Here is a 24,352-nt window from a genome sequence, read left to right on the forward strand (position 1 = left end):
GCAGTGGAGAGAATAAGGCCGCAGAAGAAGAAGAAGAATTTAAAAATACTAATACTAGTATTTCCTTCAAAGTTAAATACTTACGCAGCGTTATGCGAAAGATTTTTTTACGAGCCTAAAATCCAATATGAGTTACCATCTGAGTTTGGCAATTTATTCCACATCTGTTGTAAGAGCTGGACGAAACGGGTTCGAATATATCTCATTTTTACGACTTTCTGCCCCCAATTTTATGAATATAAAACGCACCTAGCTAAGGGGTGGAAGGGGAAGGTGCCACGTGCCGGGAAGATTCAGGTTAGTAGGCGTGTTAAGAAGATTTTACTAACGCGGACATTTTTTGATAATAGTTTCAGGGCTGCGTTGGATTAATTCGGAGATTTTAAAAGTTCGCGGATCATAAATTTTGCACACCTGGCAATTTTTAAACGAATTTTAAATTGAAGACAAAGCCATCTTAAATGTTAAAAATTTAGCGAATTTTATATTTATCATTTTGCATAATTATATTTTGTACATTTTCTTATTAATCTACCTATGTGCATGATCGAAACTATACTTCTCCCATCTTTTTTACTTGTTCTAGCTTTCTTTATTTGATATGCACATATCGATTTAGAAACTCGACAATGTTGAGTTTGTCCAAATTGTAGACAAGGACTGGATTCAACCCCCCCGGGAAATGTTTTTATTAACATATTATAACAGAGATTAAGAACTTTTTAGAGGTGGGAATATTGCAGTCTGGGCATGGCACCCGCAGGACTTATGACCTGTCATTGACTGGTTTAAGTGGCCAATTTACACACTGCGTAACATTCACCATTCTGCTAATATTTCAACATCCATATTCGTTCGATTCTTCCATCTGTTGACGTTTGTGACGTTAAAGAGCTGAAACCTCAATTGTTGCGGATAAGATTCATATTTGTGATTGAATTTTTTCACCTACATACTAGGCAACGCCTGAAAATATTTTTCAATTTTTATACTTCTTTGACCAGATTAATTTATCGACACTGTTTTGAGTTAGTACAAATTTTACCTATTTTTTTATTTAAATATAATGAATATTCCAAAGTTCATGCATTTGAAAAAAAACATGGAGAAATACTGTATTATAATTCCTTTTCCATTACTTATGTAAATAAACATATAATTTAGCTCTGTTATAGAAAAATAAATTAAAAATCATAAATACGCCGCTCATATTACGCACGTGCGTCCCCCATCTTTGTCATCAACCGACTGAATCTATTTTACACAACTCCCACCACAGAACAGCGTCTCTGTCTTCCTTGTTATGAGTTCTATTTTCGTGCTCTCTCTTATACAGATGTGTTAATAAAATAGCGGACATTCATTCTTCGCAAAGCAAGGATAAATATTTTTTGTATTTACATCCAGCATAGCTTACTTTCCAAATCCGGTGTGAAAATGTCCATTTGAAGATAACAAAAAATACGAGTTCATCGTTTTAAAAAATAAGAGATATATATCAAGTCTTGTGTCCCATGTCGACTAGTGTGACATCACAGCCCCACAAGAGTTAATAGACTTTAAAACTAAGCTTAAATTATTTATTTAACAAAATTTATGTACTGTATTATCAGCGCTTTGATTTTTCAAAGTTTTGTGTTTTTGAAATTACTCAGCGTGTGACGTCTCAAGTTCTCTTCCGCTTCTTCCCGAAGAGTTTTGCTGATTGCTCAGTTGGCTTACCGAAAATCTATCAGAACTCTCTTTTCATTAGTTGATTTGGTAGAACTTGTGACGTCGTTTAAGGCAGTTCGTTATTATTTATATACATTTTCAAGAAAATTGTGCGGTACAATCTGATGTTCTAATTTTTACTGCCCCTAAGTATACATTTTTTATTTCCAATTTCCCGTTGGGCTGAAATGAAAAACATTAAAGTTCGTTCGCTTTTTTAGAAAATTAATAAAAACACTCATACATACCTTTTATTTTGTCGTGATTAAAAAATTTAAATTATTAAAAAAATTAAATAATTATGAGGTTTTTTACTAATCGAAAAAAAAACTTTTACTGGCTCTTCTCTAAAGTTGGCTTTATGAAGCTCAGGAACTTTTTTCCTTTCCCCGCCAATACTTATTTATTTGTATTTTAGAAGTATTGATAAAAAAATAATAAAAATAATAATCAAATGGTTTCTTCGACTCTATTCTCACCTTTATAGATTTTAATCCACGTGGGTTGTGGTCCCGTTGTAGTGTCATGGATCAGGAAGGCCGAGGTTCGAACCCCGTTCTACCATAACTTTTTTGCCCTTTTTTTGCAAGGTTTTTTTTGGATTTATGAAAACGGCCATCAAAATGAAATTATCGTAATGATCCCAAAAACTAAATTATCGTAATAATCCCAAAAAAATAATTATCGTAATTATCTCAAAAACTTAAAGAATCGTAATGCTTGGGTGTGGACAAGGGAACGAAATGATTTTTCAGATTTTTTGTTGCCATTTAGTTTTTATACTGCTTCAACCTAAAACAATGATTTTTTGCGCCACGAAGCGCCCTCCAGTATGTGGAATAAATGGAGTAAGCTCACCCTCCGATACATCACGGGGCCGTGCGGCCGGTCTGCTGTCAATGTGGCTCCAGCTGAGATGATTGATAATCTCTTCATCAAACAATGTCACAAGAGTAATAGGAAAAACGCGCGCTTTTTGAAAAATTACAACCCTTCGATGACGTATCAGAGCAATTCGAATTCCACCTTCGAAAAATACTCTATATATCGCCGTTCCGGAGACAAAATGAGTCAACTTTAAAAAAATGTTTTTTTTTATTGTCAACATCATTTTCCTTTTTGCACCCAGTGGTCCATAGGACACCGCATTTTGATTATCGTTTATCTGAAACGTATAGTTTTATCTACATGATATGATAATAAAATAAAATAATAAATTTAAACATAATGGAAAGTCGAAGCATAATTTGAATCAAAATACGGACAAAACGATGAATTCTATAAACCTATGCAATGTCTTGCAGCAGTCTCCTGCAATGGTCTCTTCCCTAAGAAAAAATCCAAACTTGTACACTTTTCTTAAAAATGGCTTTTGTTTAAAAAAAAAAAAATATCCTCCAAGACATTGAATACTCTTGGGGCCACAAAAGTTATTGAAAAAATAAAAGCAAAAAGTATTGAAAAAATATTTAAAGTTCAATTCTCCAATTATCTGGAAAAAATCATATTCTTCAAAGACATCAGTTTAGATTCCGCAAAATCATGGGAACTTTTGACGCGCTAAATGTATTAACAAGTCATAATATTTTAAAGCTGGACAAATGTAAAAAGTGCACTGGAATGTTTTTAGACTTAAGTAAGGCTTTGGATACCATTTCTCATCACAATTAAATTATATGGTAAACTTAGTAAATTAAATATAACAGACATCGAACTGGCGAGGAAAAGGAGCTATCTGACATATCAAACACAAACGATACAAGTAAATGGAATCTTCAGTCACCAATAACCAATCACATTCGGTGTACCTCAAGGTAGCGTTATGGGACCAATTCTTTTCTTACTGTTTATTAATGACCTAAATCCTCAAGAAGAAAATATGAAAATAATTAGCTTTGCTGATGACACGGTTATTTTTGTTAATGGAAACACTTGAGAGGAAACTAACCAAATAGCGGAAAAGCGCTTTCTACAATCAACAGTTATTTAGACTAGGAATCTTCTGATGTTAAACGAAGAAAAGACAGAATTTTTAATTATTATAACAAAAAGATAATATAAAAATAATGTAAATGAACGCCTCGACACCGGCTATGCCCAGTAAGGTGTTCACACAGAAAATAACAAATATAAAGTTTCATGTAAAATAAATAAATGAAATGAAATGAAAAGAGAAATTTCTCTAAGCGAAAATCGCATATTTGTTATGTTACCACAGTACCACAGTAATAACATCCTGGGAAATAACAAACAAACATCCTTCAGCCATATTTGTGGTCCAGCAATACGATACAAACTCCTTTGATCCATTTTAATATCGACGGATATCCGATCCGTCTGTTAGTTGTCGTGTCCAGTAATATTATGTCTCATAATACTTTGGTGCCCGGTAATAGTATTATCTCCAATAATATTATTCGTGTCCGGTACTTCAATTGAGAATACTATTTGCAAACCCGGCAAAATCCGTCTTTCATTATTTTGATCAAATAAAAAAAAACTGATTGAAACAAACCAACCATCACGCCGTTTCCCCGTAAGGGGAGGCAGAGAGGATAGAACGCCATTTCATTCTATCTTGGCATACAGGCCTCGCTTCCTCCACATTTTCATCTTCTCATGCCCGCACGCCGATTATTCCTACTTTTGACATATCCATCTTCAAGTATTTGATGAACTTGATCGTGCCATGTCTTTCTTGGTCTTCTTCGTTTTCTGCATCCATCAACATTCGCATCGTAGATCCTTTCAGCCGTTCTTTCGTAGTCCATTCGCTCTACATGTCTAAACCAACGCAACACCCCTTTCTTGATTCTGTCGATAATGCATGTGTCAGCCTTACACACTTCACGGATCTCGACATTTGTGCACCTATCATACATCGTTTTACCACACATTCGCCTGAGGGATTGCATTTTGACAGCTTTCACCTACTTTGATCATCATTTTTCCAATTCCATACTTCGCTCCCATACATTAATGTTGGCACAAGAACTCCGTTGTGAACTGCTAGTTTAGCCTCCTGCGATAAACGTTTGTTTGCCAAAGTAGATTTCAGTGCATCGTTCACCCTGTTCCCGGCACTTACCCTCCTTTCAATATCTTTCTCGGGCTGTCCATCCCTAGTAAACATACTTCCCAGATACACAAATTCTTCCACCTGATTCAGAATATCTCCGTTCACTCTAATCTCACATTTAGTTATATTTTCATCCCCTTTAAAAACCATCACTTTTGATTTATGGACATTCATAAGCAAATCGCTTTTTTTGCATACATCGTAGACTTTTGTTACCAAGAATTGCAGGTCTGTCTCGTTACAGCACCTCAAAACTGAATCAATTTTGTTATTTTTTTGAGAAACCTTTTCCGTTTTTAAAAATTATTTATCTTATCTGTTTATCGTACGTCCGAAGACGGCCGATAAAACTGGGGACTTTTTTGGGTTTTCGGGTGGTCCTAGCTTCCATAAGAAACAATTTATCAAAAAAGCAAAACGATAGAGACACGCCAATGAAGAAATATATAGTGTGCAAAAAAATACATTTAAATATCACTACTCTAGTGCCATAATTCTGAAAAAAGAGCTTATACGAAAAAACGTCAGACCGTCTTTTCTCTTAATTTATTAGGAAGGGTATTTAATTTCCACCGGAAATAATTAAAATTCTGATTTTAGTTCAATCTGGGTAGAGATGCCCGGAAACCAAAATTAGTCTTATGATGACCGTAGATCAGAAATCTTCTTTTTAATGAAGATTTCTGTTGATTAATGTATATAGTTATATATATATACATATATACACTTGGATAATTTATACAGCGCCATTTTTGTGAAAATCACCTCAAGAGCGCTGTACAATTAATGAATATCCCAGTACGTCTTGCAGCTACAGAGCGCATGGACGGTTGGGATTCTAGATTCTAATAATCTTCTTTTCAATCGGTTTGTTTTCCTGGGGCTAATATCGCGGACTTACGGATAAAAAATCCAAGGTTCGAACCCTACTCTACCACAGCCCGATTCCCATCAGAGTTGTTTACAACTCGTTGAAAATAGCCCCCAAAATTAAAACATTGGGGTAAATTAAAAGCACGAAATTTTTTTGAAAAAAAAATGCAGTAAAAAAAGTATTTGTAAATGTTGAATTATCTTTTAATTGCTTGCTCGCATATTTTTAAACAATTAGGTACAATACATTACGATCACACCAGCTCCAATAGGCCACCACACACGTCTATCCTGACACATTCTTAGCTTCTCCCACATACGTACATCTTTTCTTTTTTTTTGTCGTATATGCTCTTCAATTCTGTTTGTTATTGACATGGCCTAACTTTATCTGATCATATCGATACTATCCAAATATATGTAGACACTGAGTTATGAGAATATGAGTATCAGAAGATTCATACGTCATAGGCGATGGTTTGACTTTGTGAAAAATTAAGAAAAAAATGAGAATGGACGCCGCAAACACCGGCGACAACTGTCATCAAGCGCAGGCGATACTGTTTACTGGACCATACTCGGCAGATTTACTGGAACCACTCGAAACTCTTTGAGACTCTTCGTGGACACCATATATTTCAGCACTTTTAAGGTCATTTTCACAAAAATAACGCGATTTAATTTATTTTATTTTATTTTATTTTATTTTCTTTTATTTTATTTTATTTTGTTTTATTTTATTTTATTTTATTTTATTTTATTTTATTTTATTTTATTTCATTTCATTTCATTTCATTTCATTTCATTTCATTTCATTTCATTTCATTTCATTTCATTTCATTTCATTTCATTTCATTTCATTTCATTTCATTTCATTTCATTTTATTTCATTTTATTTTATTTTATTTTATTTTATTTTATTTTATTTTATTTTATTTTATTTTATTTTATTTTATTTTATTTTATTTTATTTTATTTTATTTTATTTTATTTTATTTAGGGAATCAACAGTTCTACATACATATTTATAGTAAACAAACAGAAATAGTGTATAAACTGAGAACTCATAACAGATTTCCACAAAGTATACAAAGTTAGTAAAGAAAATATATTACATATTAAATAAATGCGTATAATTTTATACATATAAAAATGTTATTTTCATGTACTAGTAAATATTTTTCAATAATCTTTTTTTTTATTTTTAAGAACAGTAAGTTATTTTAAATTGGGCGGGATTAGGACAAGGATGCTTGAAGAGAGGATAAGGAGGGGAAGGGAGATGTACATATTTATTATTATTTATCTCAATATAATAATAATATGCTCCAACTAGGGACATAGGATAATGATGATGATCGTTTGCGCTTTGTAAACTGTTTTTTAGGCATATACAAAAATAAATCAATAAACATTTCCGTATTTTATGTCCCGGCTGCACCCCTGGGGGTCTATTTATATACAAAGCATATTAAATATTTGGGCCAATATGGAAATTCATCCCCTCGGGGTGTAGAGGCCGGGGGTGACATGTTTACGTTTGACGTTTCTGTCAGAAATACGGAAAACTTCCGAGGAAATACAAGTTTATACCCGTCATGGATGGAGCCAGGAACACACTGATCGATTAGTTGTTATTCAATGTTACAAATTTGCAAAATGAAAACAGTGTGTTTCCTTGATTTTATTGGGAGTAAACATAAGTTGTGTTCGTTTTGTTATAAATTTAAAAATGAGCACCAAAAGTCTAAAAAAGTATGGTTAAGGTTATGCGTCATTCAAAAGAAAAATTTCTGCTCTATAAGATATTGTGTATGCTTTTACATTACGTACATTATTTTATTTGATAACAAGCCTTCAAAACGGAATATCAAGTAGACTAAAGTGAGCATTTTCGACAGCTCCTTCTGTTCGCGTTCAATAGAGATAAAGCTGCCAAGCTATTCGCAATATTTGCGCGGTATAGGTGAAGGTGGTATGAATTTTTGACTAATTAGGAAAAAACGCACATACCTTATGTTAGTACCCGGTAAGTTATTTTAAAAACATTTTTACTCTGTCCAGGCGGATAAGGAGTACGATGGCTGCTCTCGGGTAGCAATCGTGAAAAAGGAAATCGAGTGGAGATAAATCCTGCCTCCTAGGGGTTGACGTCTTCGCCAACCATGCATGCTTATGAGAAATATATATATTTTTTTAATGTTACACATTTCATACATTTTTTTTATTTATTCAGATAACAAATAAAAATACAATATTACAACTAAATACATTTGTTTTTACATTAAAATAAATACATATATTTACATTAACGTTTCTCGTTACGTAAAAGAAATAAACAATTCTTATGTACATAAGGGGGAGTGACGTTTTGCAATAGTTTATTTTTTTTTAATTATTTCTATTTTTAGGATACAACATATAAATTAAATTACAAAAAAAATATAAACGATATCTTTAATCAGTGTTGTCTTTAATCAATTTTATGTCTAAAACTTTAAATTTTTAAAATAATTGAACAGTAGGAAAAGTAGACGGTTTTTTCAAAATAACTTTTATAATTATTTTTTGTATTTTTTTAACTTGTGAAATATTTGTTTTTAAAACACCACCCCATCCGATTATTCCGTACTGTAATATGGATTGGGCTAATGCAAAGTTAATTGATTTTAATTTTTCGATGGTTAATATATTTCTTAATCTAATAAATACACATTTAAGTTTGAAAAGTGGTTTTCTGCAATATTTCACTGTCCCTTGACTGGCACCGGAAGCGTAATACTAATCACCTTACTTTTGTTACACAGATTATCGTAATACACTCTATAGAGAAAGTTCAGTACTACGGGAAATCAGATTTAAAAATAGTTTCTTACACGCGGCAATAATTTTTATAGCATTTGATTGTACCGCGAAGTTTCACGAAAATGTATTACAACGATAATAAAAATGATTTCAATGAAAATGAACTACTTTTAAACGTCACAAGTTCTAGTGAACAGCTGTTTAGAATACCAATAAATTATCCGTTTTTGATATATTTCCGGTTTCCGGTAAGGCGTGTTTAATGTGTTCTCGTACGAACGGGGTCCACTTTTTGAATGTCGGAACAACTCGCCGACGACAACTAGTGACGTCGCGGGTGGAGTAATTTCAAAATATTCAAAATAGATATTTCCAAAATTAATTCTAAATTTGAATATTTACTATTTTTAGTCATGGAATTAAATCATAAACAAGTACCTGGGCACCTACTTACAGATAAAAAGTAACATAATCCTTTTTACGTTTATCCGAACGGTTTTTTCCTGTTTTCAAAACACAATTAGGCGTTTTGATTTCTAATTAAAGGTCAAGCTCACGTAAAAACCCGGCTGGCGGTCGAAAAACAACTAAATACCTTTGGGCATGAATTAAGAGTCGTAATTTTAGAGGACTCAAGGTGAATTTTGTGCATTAATAGGTCAATGGTTTTATTAAAGAAAACAGAACCTGTTTCGATAGTTACGTAAAAGCATTACAAAGCAAAGTTTTGTTAGCATAATTAATAAGGTTTTATATAAGAGGACTTTTAGTCAGACTTTTCTTCATCCAAACATATTTCTGTATTTTTTCCCGGATTATGGCATTTAAGCATTGATTTTTTTACACAATGTAGTTATTTACCATTGGCATGTCCCTACAACTTTTTTTATAAATTATTTATTATGTAAATTTAACCCGTAAATTTGGCCAGTTTTATCCGTCTTCTGGCGCACAGTATACAAAAAATATGATAACTATTTTTAAAACTTATTTTTATTGATTAAAATCGTTTAAAAGAAGATAAGCATTTTGCTAATGAATGCTGAGAAAGTGATGGTTTTTGAAAGGGATGAAAAAATAACAAAATGTGAGATCAGTGTGAACGGAGATGTTCTGAATCAGGTAGAAGAATTTGTGTATCTGGGAAGTATGTTTACTAGGGATGGAAAGGAGGGCGAGTGCCAAGAACAGGGTGAACGGTGCATTGAAATCTACTTTGGCAAAAAAAATGTTTATCGCAGGAGGCAAAACTAGCATTTTACAATAAAGTTCTAGTGCTAACTCTAATGTATGGGAGAGAAGTATGGATTGAAAGTAGATTAAATGCTGTCAAAATGCGATCCCTCAGGAAAATGCGTGGTAAAACGATGTATGGTTGGTGCACAAATGTCGAGATCCGTGAACTGAGAAGCCTGAGACATGCATTATCGACAGAATCAAGAAAGGGGTGCTGCGTTAGTTCGGACATGTAGAGCGAATGCACAGCGAAAAAACGGCTAAAAGGATCTACGATGCGAATGTTAATGGCGGCCTCTGTGGTGTAGTGGTCAAGACGCTTGACTCACGCACGGAAGGTTCTGGGTTCGATTCCCGGTGAGAACACAAAAATTAAAAATATGATTTTTCTCAAGCCTGGTTGTTCTGTGATGTAATTCACCACTGTAATTGGGCCTCCTGGCCTGTTGTGGTGCAAAAAAAAATTTAAATGAAATGGATGATGAAAACGAGGAAGACCGAGAAAGACATGGCACGATCAAGTCCATCAAATAATTGGATGGACATGCCAAAAGTAGGAATAATCGGCGAGCGTGCATGAGATGTATGAATGTAGAGGAAGCATAACAAAATCGGTTTAGTTTTGAGGGGCGGAAAACGGGACAACGAAGTAGTTGTCTCTTTCTTCTAGTACTGGGTCTGAAAGACAGTGACAAAAAAGCGATGTTCAAATACGTTCTAATCAATCCAAAACACAAAAATAATTATGAATATGTATATTAATTTTAACTACATACAAAAAATGATATCAGACTTTCAATTGCGTTCATTTAATCGATACATTGAATTAGAAAATGAATATACATATTTATTAGATTAAGGAATATAAAAAAAATCAATAATTTAAAAATAGCTTATTACTCAATTGTACAATCTTTGTTACAATATGGTATTGTAGGGTGGGGTGGTTCATACGCCAATATATTAAACCCTTTTAAAATAGTACAAAGATTAATTATTAAAGTAATTATAAAAAAACCCTCAACATTCGATACGGAAAGTCTATTTGAAATATTTAATGTTAACACAGTACACACTTTATAAAATAAACTTTATTATACAAATATATATAAAAAAGAAAAAATTCAAGAAATTGAGATGAATAAGTCACTCAGATACCAGCATAATATTAAAATTCCTAAATTCCACACAAGTCATGCTCAAAATAGCTTTGTATTCAAAGGTGTAAAAAATTATAATAATCTTCCTAATGAACTAAAAACTATTAAAAATAATATATCAATAAATAAATTTAAAGTAAATCTAAAGAAATTTTTCAAACACGTGTAAAAACTACATTCAATTTTAATAAGTGTGAATGTATTATTTTTTTATGTTTTTTCTTTATATATCCTATGGTTTTATTTTTTTCTTATGTACTCGTATTTAAAATTATGTAAACTCTTATAATAAACAACTATAACAGTTTAAGTCACTCTCCAAGCACAAGAGTTATTCTTTTTTTTTTAGAGTTACAATGATAACATTTACTAGATGTTTAAAACTAGATATGTATAGAATTTTTTTAAAAACATGTACCTTTTATGAAATTTTTTAATAAATAAAAAATACGTGTGGAATGAATATGACACGAATACAGAAATAAATGTGTACTATTTATGACACGAAGATAGAATTCATAAGTGTCAAGTGTCAAGTGTCCTCGGCACGGGTAACCCCCGTGAGGTCACGTTTTTTTTTAAATTAATCATTGTTTATAATGGAAAAAATGAATAAATAACGACATTTAATAAATAAAACATCTAGGAGTACTCAAATCTAGCAATAGTGAAGCAGCGGCTCAGATCGTTTTTTTATAAAAAGCGTCAAAAATACTTTGAAGCCATTTTGCCAAAGACTGTATAAATATTGCTAGTCTCTCTGGGTCTCAACGCCTCAAATTACGACACTTTTTATTTAAGTATATTTTCTTAGTCTATTGGAGGTTTAATTTTAAAAGTTGTCTCAGATTGGGTTCAAAATAAAATGTTTTGCATAATTTATATCCTTTTTTATCACCATTTTTTCACCATTTTTTTAGCAATTATGACTACAGAAACTTGTCTTTTCCAACGAGAAATTTATTTATTTAACCAGTGGCGCGCATTCCATGAAGGCAAAAAAGCAGTGACTATCGTATAAATATTAATACATAATTATCATAGACACAAAAATGAAATATAAATCACTTTTAGTGATCGACCGAACAAGATTTTCAGCCGAAACCGAAACGGCTCTTTATAGACCTGGGTCTCGGTTATGAAGGAAAGAGAAAGACGCCATACCTTCGCCATGACGGTATAGTTGAAAATTACCTCTCTCGAGTGATTACAAAGAAACACCACCGACCCCCAACCTTCAAGTTTTGGGTATGTACATCGATATGAAACAAGGCGAAACGTATATCACGGTACACATGTCTACGCACTAAAATTACATAGCTTCAGTATGACGTCATAGTTGAAGTTAAATTCTCCCGACCGATTACAAAGATACACTATCGATCCCCCCACCACCGATTTTCTATGAAAGTGCATCGATTTATATCGTCGGGTCTAAAACCCTTCGATACGTTTATCTACACATTAAAAGTGTCTCATCAGTGTGATCTCAATCAGATTATTGCCTAAAATTCCTAATTATTTCTACCCGTTTATTTCTTTTTACTGGATTTTTGGTAAAACTAAAATAAAATTTAATTCTGTACATTTTTAAAAATCGTATTCCTCCATAAGTACACCTCTCTGTTGGTGAGAAGACCGGAGTTTGACGTTTGCAAAAATAATGTAATATTTGAAAAAACTTTTATTTTATGTTTTGGGATTCAACCAATAACAAGTACCTAGATACCTACTTAAATTCAATACTTGAATATTAACAACTTTTGGTTTTGGAATTTAATCACAAACAAGTACCTAGGTACCTACTTATCAATGAAAAGTCTTTTTCCAGGCTAATAGCAAGAAAGGCAACGTTTGGGCACGACAACGTCTGTCGGGTTCGCCAGTTTAAAATATAAATGAAAACTATTTTAGATGTTTATGACGTAAGGAACGCGGACTAATTGTTTGCGGTCATTCCATTGGCTTGTTTCGATCATATGGTGTCGATATGACAAGTAGGTAGGACATACCGTGGTAGATACAGATAGTACAAAAGTCAAGTATACCGTCTCGATATGTTCAGATAAAGATAGCGTTCATAATGACGAATAATAATAATGATTCATAGCGATGAGTGGATCAAGCCAAATAAGTAAAATGTGTGTACTGTTTATGAAATTGGTCTATATAAATTAGTTATTTTTTTTAATGATTATTTTAGTTTATATTGTTTATTATGTTAATGATAATAAGTTTAATTGGATTAATTACGTTTTAAAAAAATATTATTATGTTAACTTTGTTAAACAACTAATTTAAGGCATGTTTCACATTTTGAAAAAAGGTTTCCCTCGGCACGAGATACCTCAGTGAGGGAACATTATTCTGTATAAAAAAAATTAATACACAAAATGCAAACGTATAAATAAATAAATAATTGAGACCCTAGGCTTGGAGGGCGAGAACTATTCACCGGGACCCGTCACAATAGACCTTCAAAGGTCGCAGTGACGTCAGGAGCTTGAATAGCACTGACCCCCACCACTAAGAATAAGAATAAAAGTTAATTCAATTCAATTAATTTATTTAAAAAAAACATATACATTACAAACACACATTCAATACGTAAATATTATGAAAAAGAAAAAAATACATGAAAGAGACTCATGTCAAAATAGTAGGTGAATCCTGGCTTCGGAAAACCCTTTCAGATACATGGAACAGATCAACATCCAGAACGATGTTGTTCTGCATAGCGGTAGCCCTTCCAACCGCAGGTTGGTCCTGTAATCGGAATATGAAACAATGTATGCTGACGCTATCTCAGGTAATTATCAGGAACATGCAAACCAATGCTCATCATAATCTCAGGATTATCGATTATACCGCGCAACAATCGACAAAAATGTGTAGTCAAATACACATTCTGTTTAGTCTTTAAGCTGTTGTAGCCGAGCATACCCTGTAGAAACTCGGTCGGGTAGAGCCGAGGATAATACCCGCACTCTCTCATGTAGAGATACCACAGAAACTTCTTTTGAATTTTATCTATCATACTTCAGTTCATGTGGCCCCCAAATTATCGAGCCACTCTCGGGTCTACTTCGCACCAAGGAGTTGTAAAGAGTTTTCAGTACGCGGGTATTTTTAAAAACCCTGGCAGTACGCAGAACGAACCCTAACATTTTCAATGCATTACCACTGATTGTCTCTATGTGTTCATGAAATGTCAGGGTCCTCACAAATCTAACGCCTAGATCCTCAACATGTGATGTTCGTATCAGATTCTGGTCATTCATTTTGTAGCGAAAAAAATGATTTTTTTGTGCCCTAGTGAAAGACTTGACCGAACACTTGGAAACATCAAACCTAAGTTTGTTACGCCAAATATAATACTTAAGCTGATAGCAACAAAACACGTGCAAAACACGCCTAGAGGGGAAATTGATTTTCATGCCATTATATGTAATATCTATAGTCCTGTGTTTATTTTGTGAAAAAAATATGGAAATGGAAAAGTGTGCTAGTTTAGGAAATGTGATATAGGCGTAGGTGAGTAAAGGTTTGACAGTTGACTGTCAAAAGATTGAATCTAAGCAAATGTAATCAAAACATTTCTCAGATTCAATCTATCCGATTTTGAATTGTGTAGTAAACAAATCGTTATTTACCCAAGTACAAACACGTATTACCTATATTTTCCTTTCCATCAATATTAATTTAAACTGAAACGCCAGCGGCTCCAATCGGTAAATCTAATATAATAAACGCGAAAGTGTATTTGTCTGTTTGTTTGCGTTCCTCTCACGTCGCAACGGAGGGATCGATCGAGGTGATTTCTTCCATGGGGATGGCTGGAGAGCTGACAAACGTCATGGGTTACTTACTTTTCATCCCGAATGAAAAAATACACAAAAAAAAACAAATGTGGCAACATTATTCGCAAATGAGTGGGATGTAAGACGGGTTGTCAAAAATAACCACTTTGAAATGATTTAATTAAATTTCGGTAATTGACATGCTTTATCTATGATTCGTTTATTGTTTTGGTTTTATTGCAGGATTTTGTATTTGTTAACAGAATACTGATACTACATCGCCATACATTACTTCCTAAAACCCACTAGGTCAAAAAAAATGTGCGTGGCGGTGATAATAATAATAATAATCAATTTGGCTGATTTATATAGCACCATTTTTGTGAAAAATCACCTCAAGGGCGCTTTGCAATTGTATACTTAAACTTACATTCTAACTTAGCTAAAGCGACACATATTATATATTTTGGTTTAAAATTGAGGGTATGATAAACTTAAGAAGTGAGATTTTAGTTGGGATCTGAGCTGCTTGGGACTGTCGATGATTTGTAAGTTTGAAGGCAATTGGTTCCAGGCAGGGAGGCCGGCAACGGCAAAAGCACGAACTCCGAATCTAGTGTTTATTTGTTGTGATGGATCAGATTAGACCCAGTTTTAAAACTCGATCTCGTGGTGTAGTGGTCAGTGCGTTTGCTTATTAAGTAAGAGGTCTCGGGTTCGATTCCCGACATAATCAATGTGAAATATATACATTTTTTAAATATATTTAAAAAATATTTTATGGCCCCTGGATAGGCATCGGAAGCGTCAGACTGATCATCTTACCTTTATGTGACATTAGGTGCGGAAAAGCATATTTTAAACTCGTATTTTGGGCGTTTTTTGTGGATTTTTAAATATAATTTAACCATCAAAATTTGTTCTAAATCAATAAAAACACGTGTGATAATGTTTTGTGTGAGATTTTGTTAAGGAAAATAACGTTAAAAAATTACTCTTCACATAATTGATATTTTTCAAAACTACTTGGTCTAATCAGACCCATCTCCACTGGGTATAAGTTAAGGAATGGTCGTATTTTTTTCATAGCAATAGTTGTAGGACCGGCAATTGATACAAACTTTTTGTCCGGAAAAAATATATCTTTCCATCGGGAAAATTCTCATTGCTAAACAACAAAAATAATTAACTACCTACGTAACTAATTTCTCCCTTACAACGCGCGACCGAAGCCGCGGGTAAAATATGGTGAATTTATGAACGCCATTAAAACCTACAAAAGCGGTATGTAAGAGAGTGTTTCAGAGTCGCCAAAAATATTAATATTATTATTATATGTGGTAGGTTTCACTTGACTTAAGCTTTAGATACATTGAAACAGTTACCTAAATATTATACGGATGCCGCTTGCATATTAATAATGATAAAATCCTTCATACGATAAGAAACTAGGTATTTATATTTTTTTCCCATCTGCCTTGCCTGATTAAAAATCCTGTGTTCGCTGTTGATTTTAAATTGATATTTATGAGGCTATAATCATGTTTTATCGTCACGTTATACAAATGTAATTATTTTCGTTTTAACTATAGAAAGGAAAGACAACTATTATTCAATCATTTTTTAAAACATATTAAAATAACAGTTTAGAGACTAGAAGGAATGTGTATTTGACTACACATTTTTGTCAATTGTTGCGCGGTATGATCTATAATTCTGAGATTATGATGAGCATTGGTTTGTATGTTCCTGATAATTACCTGAGACAGCGGTCAGCATAGATTGATTCCTATTTTGATATGCAGGAGCACCCTGCCTGTTGGAAAGGCTACCGGAATGCTGAACAACACCGTTCTGGGTGTTGATCTGTTCCATGTATCCGAAGGGGTTTTCCGGAGCAGGATTCTCCTACTACTCTGACATGAGTCTCTTTTATTTTATTTTTTATATGTACGTATTAAATATATATGTTTGTAATGTATATGTTATATTTAAAATAAATTAATTGAATTGAAAATATTGATTGGAGTACATACTTATAAAAGTTATGGCTTAAGGTTACTGTTATATAAATGTAAATTGTTTTCTAACTACTATGTAGATAACAAAAAAAGCTTCGGAAGAAATATTGCAACTTCATTGTCAATTTTAAAAAAATGTCAATGGGGAGTAGATTTCTTATCTTCCATGTCCTCTGTAGCTGCAAGACCTGCTGTAACCAAGCCTCTTTCTGTTGTAATTGAAAAAGATCTTAATGGGAAACAAGTAACTAGAATCCGAACCGTCCATGCGCTTTGTGGCTGCAAGACGTGCAGAGATATTTATTTATTGTACAGCGCCCTTGAGGTGATTTTTACGAAAATGTCGCTGCATAAATTATTAAACTATAAGAATTATACCAACCAAACTACTACTGGACCATACCATGATTTTGACAAAGAAAAAACCCGGGTAGCTCTCGAAACAACTAGATGACGTCACACAAATATATTTTTATATTATTTTAGATTTTCCTATTTCAAATGGATGAAACCAATAACCATTTCGCTTCTTGAAGGGGAGTCTCTCGTGACAGTTGTAAGGAGAAATAGGCTTTCTTCATGTCATCCCGAAGGACCACTTCAGCGTACTTTCAACGTAATAACACGTCAACTTAACTTGTCAGACGCGCTACTTCGAAATTTTCGTTTACTGGAATTACAGCGCACTCTGTTTCGCTTCATACAAGTTAGACGCTGTAAATTCAATTCAGAGTTTTAAAACGATGACGTCATAGGTATTCTAGGTTAATCAGCGTGAGAAATGTATGCCTACTTGGTTTACTAATTATTGCATCCTAAAGTACAAAATATATGTATTTGTAATTATTTAGTTGCATTCGTTCGCTCATTGTCGCGCTACGGCCAAGGTTGTTTTTTGAGGTTAAAATATTTATCTTTGTTAAGAAAAAATGGAGATCACTTTGAAAAGTATGTAGGTAATATAGTTTTTTCACATATTTTATTTAAAAGAAACACGGTTGGTGCGGTGCTCCTGTAAAAAAATGTACAAATTTAATCATTTGATGATACTATTTTTTAAAATTGATTTCTCACTAACTTTAAACATTGTACTCTTTTTATTTTGCGTGATGTGCAGCACCTTATATTCAGTTTAATCTGTTATCATTTTTTTCTTTAAAGTTTTTTTTCAGATAATACATACATGTTTTTTAGGCGAGAGATTTTTTAAACATTTAAGAGTTTATTGAATCAAGAAAAGTTTGTGACCGTGTATAATAATATTATGAATAAGTTTCAGCAAAAAAATCTAATGTTAGGCTTAAAACACACACACTTTCACAAAGATTTTAATTTCTTGAGAATTTAATACGTTCGATTTAGTGAACTATCATATTTAAAAAAAAACATATTTTATACAATTTTTCATAATGTTTGGACAAAATATATCGCACAAGTGGGTTTCAAAACTTGTTCGAATTTTTAGCACCGAGCTTGTATGAAACAAAACACAGTGCGCTGTGGCGCAGTCGATTAAAACAGCCAACTCTAAAACTAGCGTCTTGTGTTCGATTAACCCCAGAGGAAGTTTAAAGGTTTTTCTGTTTTTTTATTTGTTAATAGACTATTAAACTAATTGAATTATATATTATATTTATATATCTTATTATCAGCGGTACGTTTTTTTAAAGTTTTGTGTTTCTGAAATTACTCCGCGTGTGACGTCAAAAGTTATTCTCATTCAGTTCTTCCCATTGGTCCATTCATCGCAAGCAAACCGGAAATCTTCCATAGCTCTCATATCGGTTGATTCATATGAACCAGTGACGTCATTCAAAGTAGTCCATTTTTATTAAAATGTTTTTTATTATTATTTTCGTAGTACATTTTAATGCTCCAATTTTTACCGCGCGCAAGAAAACATTTATTTTATCAAATTTTCCGTAGGGCTAAAGTTTCTCATTACTTTTCTGGGTGTTTTGATGCAAAAACATCCTTTACATCTTTTTTTTCTAGCTGCTGACAATCATCTAATACAAAGAGTTAGCGAGTTGATTTTTAAAAAATATTTTTTTTTGAAGCGTGACCTGTATGATAGCATATGGCGGTCTGAAAAAGTTCTTTGACAGCAACATTCCTCAAAATCTGAAACGCAGAACGCATGATCAATATGTACCAGTATTTCCATATGGATCAGAAATGTTTACACTCACCAAATCGACTATAAGGAAGCACCAAGTAGTATAGAGAAAACATGAAAGAGCCATGCTGCATATCTGACAAGAAAAGAAACACCGAGACACGGAAAGGGTCGGAAGTCACGGACTTAGTCGGAAGATTGGCCAGGCTGAAATGGTAATTTGCGGGACATGTTGCCAGATTAAAAGACCAAAGTTGGACTAAAAAGGAAATTGAGTAGAGACTTCGCGAAGACAAAAGATGTGGAGGTATACACCCCGCGCGTTAGTCAGATGATATAAAGAGAATTGACGTTGACTGGATACAGAAAGCGCAAGACAGAGACGTATGCGGGAGACTTGATGATGATAATGATGACCTGAATGAATTATTACTAATGGTGTTTTGTAATATTTCCTCCATTCTGTACTTAATATTTATTTTCATTGAAGCCAGTAGTTGTGACAGCTCTTGTACTCAAGTTTTCTGTTGTTTGAATAATGTTTTTTAGTCCCTAGTCAGAATTCGTCAACAAAGTCTAAAAAAACTCCCGAGAGGCTTAAATCAAAGCCTTTGTTCAAGCTCCTTGTTCAAGTCTCGAGCTTTTTGCTTTCCGCTGTTTATTTAAGCTTTTGACCTATTTGTAGTACGAATTCCTCTTCATCAAAATTAATTAGACGCCAACCTAGAGACTGATAAAATAAATATAGATTTCCATTTGGAAATAAATTGAAATGAAGAATATTTTACGCTTTTTGTTCACAAATTTGTATAAACATATTTTATTTATAATTACACGTCGACCGGTTTCGAGACCATCGTCATGACCTATACGTATTAAAAAAATAAAAAATAAAATATTGGAATAAACGGCACTTACTGCTTTTTACATATTAGTTGCATATACAATAAAATACATACGTGTAATTGAAATTATAATTACAAAATAGTTATTTACAAATTAAGAAAGAAAAAAAGATACACAGTTTAAAAATTAAATAACCAGTTATAAGAAAGAAAATATTTGGTCATAGAAATATTTTGAACCTGTAAAAAAAACTAAGACAGCAATACATATTAATAACGAAATTAAAACTAAACGATATTTTTTTTAAATATGTATTAGTAATTAAAACTACTACTTAGGTAACTAGTATAAATATACATAAAAATACATGCTGATATAAAAAATCAATGTCAGCCTCGTGGTGTAATGGTCAGCTCACTTGCCACCATGAAAGAGGTCTTGGGTTCGATTCCCGACATGGTTGATATGAAATATTTATTTAAAGGGGTGTTTTTACACTGGAATATTTCAGAGTCCCTGGACTGGTACCTGAAGCGTAACACTGATCATCTTACCTTCAAGTAACAAAAATGATTAAGATACGCTGCGATTGGTGTACCAATGCGGTTCCCTATGCACCATTAGTTGCGGAAAGGAAATGATGATAATAGATATAAAAAATTGATAAACAGAAATATTTTGTACTTGCAAATAAAATCAAGAAAAGAAAAGAAAAAAAAGAGAAAAAAAAATTAATAAAGAAAAGAAATTTAAACAATTTTGAAAAATACTAAATGATAAAAAAATTTATTTAGAACTATTAGGTACTAGCTTCTCCTACCCATGAAATACAGGCGAAGGGCCGTCCTGTATGTATTAAACTTAACATGCAATGAGTCACCAACGTCTTGGTACTTATTGCCTAGAGTTTGAAGTCTATTGATGACTGCATTTTCACCATATAAAGTCGAAGTATGTGTGTTTGTGTGTATTTGTATCATCATCATCATTATCGTACCCCTTTCGTCACCCAGTTGTGTAAAGGGCACTGCGTCGGTAAACAAACTGCAGCGTTGTTCAATCTGCTACACGAAAGTGTTGTGATCAGTCTTACGCTTTAGGTACAGGTTCGGGAGCAATTGAATATTTCAGTTCAAAAAACATCTAAAATCAATATTTTACGTCCACCTTGCCAGAAATCGAACCCATGACCTCAAGAGTAGTTGATGAACACGTCAAGAAGTACAGAACGAGGCGGACTTGTCTCGATTTTCATAGTGAGGATTTTTACCTGAGAACAGCAGTAGACATAAAATGAATATAGCATCAATTAATAACACACACAATACAAAATATTGGTTTTTAAATTAATAAAACAAGAAGACTCGAATATTTATGTGTCCATTCTATTTTCTTTCCCGTAATATAAGTAATAAGCTAAAACTAAATGTAGGAAAAACAAAATGTATGATAATGGGTAAGAAACGCTGTTTTAACAGTGCTCACAGTGTTGAATTAGATGGAGAAGTTCTTGAGAATGTTGAAAGCATAAAATATCTAGGGGTTTGAATTGACTCTAAATTATCTTTTTGTAAAAATGCAGACTATACGATTAAGAAAATCGCAAAGAAGGTATCCCTGTTAGGAAGGATAAGGAATAAATTAGACATTAAAACCTCTCTGCTGATATTTAAAAGTATTATCGTTCCCCACATTGATTATTGCTCCAGTATTTTATATTTAAGTAATGAAGGAGATCTAAAGAGACTCCAAATAATACAAAACAAAGCGATGAGGATAATATTAAGATGTGGGAGACGAACAAATGTTAAGAAAATGATTCAACTTCTAGATATCATGACAATTGATCAAAGAATCAAATTCAATGTTGCCAATGAAATAAACAAAATTATTAAAGGAATAGTTCCGAGATATTTTCAAAATAAACTAAAAATTATTAGTTATTTCATAACTATGCAACAAGAGGATCTAAAAATATAAGACTGGAAAAGAAATCAAAAGCAATGTCCCAGAACTGCCTTATGTGCAAGGGAATACAACTATTTGAAGAAATGCCAGAAAGCATAAAAAATGAAATTAATGTAAATATATTTAAAATCAAACGTAAAAAGTATATATATGTGAAAAATATTAGGTAGTATATAGTGTAAATAGTGAATATAATTAATGAAAATGTACATATGAAACGGTTAATATTATAAATTAGGATATTAAGTGTATAATAGTGATAAATAATGTTAGAATAAGTATAGATGTAAATATTGTGTTGTAAATATATATTAGACTATGTTACATAGAACTAAATAAAAAAAAATTAAAAAAAATATTTCCGAAATAAATTTCCGATTTTGAGACACGCATGCAAATATGCTAATAAATTAAATAAACGAATGTTTTCATCTAATAAAATATTGAAGTCCGATATTTATTTGTGTGAAAATATAGTATTTATAATCTACTTCAAAAATTTTACAGACCCTTTTTACACCTCGAAGTCAGATTATCTCAAAATATCTTTTCCTGAGATATATCTCACTTCTGCTTTGGGCTAGCGAAATGTACATACGAGTAGGTTGCGTCATATTCGAGGCCGCGTTATATTTGGGCAAACATGTATTATTAAATGTACCTACACGTTTTTCTGGCAGACCTGAAAATACATACGCCTCTTATGTTAGGCGATAATAAATTTCTTACCGTTTATATAAACAACCCTTAAATTCTCCGCCAACTCGCTGTAGAGTGAGGATATCAGGCGAGGAGTCGATAATTACTTACCTGAAACAAAGGAAACATAAACTCATTGTTAGCAATGACTTAGAAAATGGTAGCTGGAGAAATATTGGATCAAAGTATTGTGAAGTTATTATATAATCATTTTTTATAGGACCAAAATCTCATTAAAAATTAAACAACATATGTATTTACGCCTTTAAATTACCATAACAATTCATTTATCTATTTATATATACGCCCAATGGGCATTAATATGGACATATTTATACATAGAAAATTATTATAAAAATAAAAAAAAAGACTCAATGGTTTACACAAGACTTTGTGGGAGTGGAAGCGGGAGAGAGGTGTTTATAATTGAATTTGATTCAGTGATCGTTTGAAAGAAGACAACTTGTTATCAAAGAAATCAAGACTGGTATGTTTGTTGGCAGACCTGAGAATTCTGGGCATAGGGGGATGAAAACCATAGTTAGTTCTATGGTTATCGGTATGAAAGAGTAAGTTTCGTCTGAGGTTTCTAGTTGGGATATTTAATTTTATTGAGTTCAGTAGTTCAGGCGCATCAAAGAGTGAGTTGAGAATTTTAAATAGGACGATAAGGTCGGATTTGTTTCGACGGTCTTGAAGAGAAGATATATTTAAGGTAGTATCTAACTCATTATACGTATATAGGTCTATGGATAAGCCCAACCTCCAGCCTATCTTTCTCAAAAATCGATGTTGAACTGATTCAATATTCTTGATGTGAACATCATAATATGGAGACCAGATAACAGAGGAATACTCTAGGTGCGGGCGAGCTAGGGAACAGAAGAGAGTATTAAGGGTATCGATATTTTTGAAGTCAGCTCAAGATTTTTTAAGGATTTATTGATAACATGTTCAATATGAATTGTGAAAGAATGTTTAGTGTCAAGTATAATACCCAAATCTCGTATACTAGACACAGATGATAATATTTCATTGTTCAGTGAGTAGTCGTATATGATTGGATTTTCCAGACGAAAAAATCTCATAACCTTGAACTTACTTAAGTTGAGATGTAGATTATTGGAGGAGCACCAGGTGCTAAAAGACAATAAGTCCGATTGTAATAGTGTAATAAGATATTTTTGAAAAAAGGAGTAATTTTATGCGTTAATATTGCTTCGAATAGTTTAGGTATGTGAGATAGAATTGAGATTGGTCCATAGTTAGTGACGTCCAACAACAAAGTTGAAATGGAGATCTCTTTCTGGCGTACTGTGCGATAAAAAGATGCGAATTAAAACCAGTGGCAAGGTGTATCGTACCTTCTTCACGTGCCATGTCGGGTCTCCCTGACGAGATGACCACTTGGGAGAAAGCTTTACTATCCCGAGCAGTGCAACAGCTCCTCCACAGTTCTAATCCTGATCCATGCTCGGATGTTCCGCGGCCAGCTGTTTTCTTCTGACCCCTCTACCTCTCTTCATGACAAGCTGAAGTATGGCATATTCATCACTTCTTAACACATGGCCAAAATATGAAATCTTACGGAGCTAAGCGGTAGTGAAAAGTTGTCTTTTATTCTCTACCTGACTGCAATAACATTAAACGACTGTTTGTTCAAAATGTTCTGCAAGTTAAAGAGATTATTATTTGGTTTTTATGCGATTTTGCAATTAATTTTCCACTTTAAATAATGTATTTTATATTTTGTTTCAGATCGAAGAACTAATTGGGTGCAATAATATTGAACTGGTAAGCTACTTTTATTAAATATTCAAATTTATAATTTATTTATTTATTTAATTTTTTGTTCTAATGAATTACTTGGGTGGTTTATTGCTTCATAGAAATTTCTTCCCACCTAACGAAAAAACAAAAATCTCACAAGAATAAAAACCATCGACAATAGTGAAATATCGCATACTATTAATACCGATAAAAATATACGAAATGGATTTAGAAAAATTAATTGTGTTTTCAAAATCAATATG

The 24,352-nt window shown here is 32.8% G+C and overlaps 1 protein-coding gene and 1 long non-coding RNA gene across 2 annotated transcripts in view; one reads left to right on the forward strand and one right to left on the reverse strand.

Annotated features, from left to right (window-relative positions):
* Positions 1-24,352, reverse strand: part of LOC148284249 (uncharacterized) — a 556,808-nt gene that overhangs the window by 339,437 nt on the left and 193,019 nt on the right. The gene's annotated exons all lie outside the window — the stretch shown is intronic.
* Positions 1-24,352, forward strand: part of LOC148284253 (uncharacterized) — a 407,986-nt gene that overhangs the window by 219,039 nt on the left and 164,595 nt on the right. The window contains exon 3 of the long non-coding RNA XR_015825375.1: positions 24,078-24,113. This is a non-coding gene — a long non-coding RNA (uncharacterized LOC148284253). The remainder of the gene's footprint in view (positions 1-24,077; positions 24,114-24,352) is intronic.

Source organism: Micrasema longulum, unplaced genomic scaffold, assembly GCF_059751315.1.
Source record: "Micrasema longulum isolate JH-2025_06_02 unplaced genomic scaffold, ASM5975131v1 h1tg000137l, whole genome shotgun sequence".
NCBI classification, from domain to species: Eukaryota; Metazoa; Arthropoda; class Insecta; order Trichoptera; family Brachycentridae; genus Micrasema; species Micrasema longulum.